Below are 5,314 nucleotides of genomic sequence, written 5' to 3'. Positions count from 1 at the left end.
TGCTGTTACAGTTGGCATGGACTGATTGGTTGATTTGTCCTCAGACAGTTATAAACCAAGGAATTGCTACGGGTTACAGGCTCATGCAGGAGTTGCTATAGGCTACGGGCAGTTGTAGAATATGAGATTTTCAAACAGGAACTTAGGCAATACATCTGTTATTTAGACAGAACAATCTGTCTAAATCTGTCTAACAAACTGTGAGTCTTCAGTTGATTTCAAGATCACTTTGCCCTTCGGCCTATGCCAGAAGTGTGTCTACAGGAGCAGAACAAAGAGTTGATTACAAGGTTAGCCATTTGAGTGGAAAATGCCTCTTCATCTCTAGTTGTAGTGTTTCTGTCGTCTAGATCACAGGCAACTTTGCTTGCTGTTTGCTCCATGTTTCTGTCACAGGTTTGATTTGGTCACAAGAGGGATGAACAAAACCTCTATTATCCACACCATTTTTTCCCCTCTCACGTTATAAATTCTAGAATAGTTCCGTTTTCTTGCTTTGGTTTGCTTAACAATACTCTTGTCATCCACATGTTAGATGTTTGTTGTCTCTTGTTAATATTGGTCACTTTTCTCAAAACTTCTCTCTTCATTTCTTTTTTATCTTTAAGATGTCCCTCTTTTTCACCTTATATTTCTCTTATACCATTGTATTTATTCCTTCTTGTGTTCATTTTGGTTTAGACTTTATTTTCTGTTTATTTTTTTCTTTTATTTGTAATTTTCTTTCCTGAGTCCTGTTACCTATTTCTGAGTTTTACTACTTCTAATTGATGTTGTGCTTTCAAGTCTTACACCATTTTCTTTTAGTTCATTTTAAAATAGATGATTATATTTTTATCTCTTTCTCGCTCATGTCTTATTCTTATGCTTTCATTGTCTAAAGGAATGTAATCCTGATCCTTATTCTCTTTTTTCTTATAATAACATTATATGAGATTGAATACATTTCCTTTCTGTTGTTCATTTTTGTGTGAAATTACTTTTTCTGAGTTTTTAAAAGAAGATGTGGAGGATTCTGGGAAGATAGCAAAATAGGAAGCATCGGGAATCTGTCTCCCAACCTAGGCAATTGTACTGGCAGAATTTGCCTGATGTAACTAACCATTTTGAACTCTGAAGTGAAGGCTTGCCAATCCAAGGAGAAGAGCTGGGTGGTAAATTTCAGTTAATATCAGTGAATTCCAGGTCTCAGCACAGTAGCAGCTACCCATCTCTCACCCATGGCTCCTTGCCAGGAAGCTGTGCATGTATTTCAGGAGCAGCTTGAAAATGGCTTGCTGGAGTCAAAGTGGGCAAAAATGACACTATGCTCCAAATATTGGAGATCTGTGTTCTTATCACTGACTGCTTCTTCTGATTACATGAATTCAGACAAAGGAGAGGACAGCCATTGTATTGCACCACACCCATTGTTGCAAGTCCCTCAATTTCTGGCTGAAGTGACTTTCAGGGGAAAGTAATTAAAAAGCCAGCATCCTTTTCTTCCCTCCTCCATTTTGCTCTTTTCCCTCTTTCAGAAGCCAGACATTAAAGACTACAACATCCAAAAGCAACTGCATATAGAGAGATAAATAGAAAGTGACCATGCATGCCCAGGGAAAGGCACAGGCTCAGAAAAGGCATGAGAAGACAGTAAGCTTATACCTAAGGTTAAGCTTTGGCAAAGAGACAGCCTACAAGTATTAAAAAAATAGCAATAACAAAAAACAACAAATACTAGAGAAGAGGGAGAATCTGACTTGAAAGAGATATCACATTATTAGGTTCAAATGACCAATTTTCAACAACAAAATAATGAAATATACTAAAACAGGAAAGTATGGCCCATTCAAAGAAAAAAAAATCAACAGAAACTGCCTCTGAAAACGATATGATGGTAAATCTAGAAAAGACTTTTAAAACAATCATCTTAAAGATATTCAATGAACTAGAGGAATATGTAGAGAAAATCAATAAAATGATATATGATGAAAATAAAGGCGTCGATAAAGAGAAAACCTAAAAAGAAACCAAAGAGAAATTCTGAAGCTCAAAAATACAGTAACTGAAATAAAAATATCATTAGAGGAATTTAAAGGCAGATTTGAGGGTGCAAAAGAGAGAATCAACAGACTTGAAGATAGGACAGTAGAAATTATGAAATCCAAGGAACAAAAAGAAAAAAAAGATTAAAGAAAAGCAAACAGAGCCTAAAGGATCAATGGGACACCATCAAGAGGAACAACATACACACTGTGGAAGACCCAGAGAAGAGAGGAAGGAGTGGAGAGAATACTCAAAGAAGCAATAGCTGAAAACTTCCCAGATATGATGAGATAAATGAGTATAAACATCCAAGGAGCTCAACTAACTCCAAGTAAGATTACCTCAAAGAGACCCACTGATGAGGAAATTTCAGGAATTTCCATTAAAAGCTAATTAGCCTTTTGCTTTTGTAAATATGCTTGCTTTCTGCAGATAAGCTTGTTGCATACGAGGGGTTCTGCAAGAGTTCCCCTTTGCTCGATTATAAATATAAATGTTTGTACTCTAGAAGCTCTCACTTCCTGTAACAATTTATGTTTACTGGTTACCCATAGCAACTCCTGCCCTTCTCTATGTTACTACTTAAAATCTGCATAGCAACTCCTGTTGTATGTAAGGGTTTGTGTTCAAACTGATCAATCAGCTTGTGTAAAGTTTTTCCTATATAAAGGAATGTTTCCACAGAGTGCCTGCCCAGATCTTCAGAGCACTAGTTCCTCTGGGACTGCACATAATAAAACTGAGTTCTCTTTCACTCTGAGTTACCACTTGGCTTTTTGCTGGTCTGATTTTTGGAGCTTATTGGGATTTTTCCACAACACCACAAGGTGCATTATAAGCAAACTTTCAAAACCAAAAGATAAAGAAGGAATCTTAAAAACAGTAAGAGAGAAGCTACTTATCACATAATACAGATACTTGATAAGATTATCAGTAAATTTCTCATCAGAAACTTTGGAAGCCAGAAGGCAATGGGGGAGAGAGAAGGAGAAGCCTGAGTCTGTCCTTGGGGAACACACAGGTGCCTGCTGCCTGTGATGAGGGAAGGCACCTGGGGAGGTCAGAAAGGACCAGTAGGTACAGCCAAAGACCGTGGTGGAGTAAGAGCAAGAAAGGTCAGTTTGGGGTTGGATAACTAGGGAAGACTTCCTGGGGCTGGGGGAAGAGCCAAGATAGGGCCGGGGTCTAGAACATGGGTCGGGGTAGAGTTCGGCACTGAGTGCTGTGCATGTTGTTTGTCTGACACCGGGGTTTGCCTTACCCTAGTCCTGTCCCTTCCTACTGCCTCATCTGCCCCCACTTGTCTATCCCTGGCCTTGGCTTGGCCTGGGGACCATGAAGCGAGAGGGCGCCTGGCCTCACCTTCAGGAGTCCACACCAGACAGTGTAATCTGAGAGAAGATGTGTGCCAGATGGTGTATAGCACAAGGGCAGAGGGAGGACAGAGCAGTGAGGGTTGGAGCAGTCTGGAACACTTCCTGGAGCCAGGAGGATTGAGACTACATCTTCAAGGACAGGTAAGACCACGTGCACAGAAAGAAGGCAAAAGGACAATCAGGAGAAGGAAGAGCGAGAGCAAAGCTGTAGAGATGGGAAAGAGCCATGGCAGAGATGGGCAGAGGTGGGGCCTTAACTGCCAGCTGGAGGAGATGGGTCTTGCTGGGACAGGCGGTTGGGAGCTATGGTGGGCTCTTGAGCTGAGGAGCCAGAGGTGGAGGCGAGTGTTTATTTTTTTTAATTTTTCAATTACACTTGACAGTCAATGTTACATTCATTTCAGGTTTCAAGCAGAGCGGTTAGGCATTTATGTAATGTATGAAGTGATCCCCTTGATAAGTCTAGTACTCACCTGGCACTATCCATGGTTATTACAATATTATTGACTGTATTTCCCATGTTCTACTCCATATCTCCGTGACTGTTTTGTAACTGCCAATTTGTATTTCTTAATCCTTTCACCTTTTTCGTCTAGCCCCCAACCTCCCTCCGACCTGGCAACCATCAGTTTGTTCTCTATCTATACGTTTCTTTCTGTTTTGTTCATTTTGTTTTTTAGAGTCCATATATAATTAAGTGACAGCATATGGTAATTGTCTTGTTCTGTCAGCCTTATTTCACTTAGCCTAATATCCTCTAGGTCCATCCATGTTGTCACAAATGGTAAGAGTTCAATTTTTTTATGGCCGAGTAATATTCCATTGTACATATATATACTACCTCTCCTTTATCCGGTCGTCCACCAGTGGACACTTAGGTTGCTTCCGTCTCTTGACTATTGTAAATAATGCTGCAGTGAATACAGGGGTGCATATATCTTTTCGAATTAGTGCTTTTGATTCCTCGGGATAAATACCCAGAATTGGGACTGCTGGGTCATATGGCAGTTCTATTTTTAGTTTTTTGAGGAACCTCCATACCGTTTTCCAGAGTGACTGTACCAATTTGCAACCCCACCAACAATGTACAAGGGTTCCTTTTCTCCACAGGAGGCCAGTGTTTTTGGCCAGCGCTGGCTGGGTGGGAACCTTGCTGGGCAGATGGTAAAGAAGAGTTTACGAGCATAGCTTGTCCTTTGCTGTGGTCTGCCTTCTGTGCAGAGGTCCCAAGACTTCTCTTCCCCTTTAGTCATGCTGGTCGGCACTCAGTGCTATACTGCACTCCACATCCGGCCTGCACACCCACACTTACTTACACACCCTCTGCTTGGGACATCACAGATAGAGATCAAGCCTTCATTGGCCAAGTGACCTCTGACCAGCCTCTACCCTCGCTGGGCTTCAGTCTGTTCATTTGTATGGGAGGGGCTGGCCTGGAAGCTTCCAAGTGTCCACAGTGTTATAAGTACAGATCTCAGACTCAATCTGCCTGAGTATCAAGAAAGAGTCAATTTCTGATGATATCTAGTCTACCGCTTAATAGCTGTGCGATCCTGGGCAAATTACTCAGCTTCTCTGTGTCTCGCTGCCCTCATCTATAAAATGGGGATAATAAGAGAACTCACCTCATGAGAGCTCAGTGATGATTAAATGAGTTAATGTGTCAAAAAATCAGAATAATGCCCAGCACATAGTAAGCGCTATGGAATGATTAGTTGATAAGTAGAGGTATTGTTGTCATTGTCATCCTCCTCCTCGTTTGGTTTGGCAGCGTGGTTTTCTGATGATATGCAGCCTCAGCAGCCGGGCTTCCACCAGCTCTCTCTAGCTGGCTACACTCACTGGTTGCCCTTGCGCTGCTCTCCCCTCCCTCCCTGCTGGCTCAGGCTAAGGCTGAGCTGGGCGACCTTCTG

This window comes from Rousettus aegyptiacus, unplaced genomic scaffold (genome assembly GCF_014176215.1).
Source record: "Rousettus aegyptiacus isolate mRouAeg1 unplaced genomic scaffold, mRouAeg1.p scaffold_m13_p_3, whole genome shotgun sequence".
NCBI classification, from domain to species: domain Eukaryota; kingdom Metazoa; phylum Chordata; class Mammalia; order Chiroptera; family Pteropodidae; genus Rousettus; species Rousettus aegyptiacus.
The sequence above is the reverse complement of the archived record's forward strand: the minus strand, read 5'-3'. Positions refer to the sequence as shown.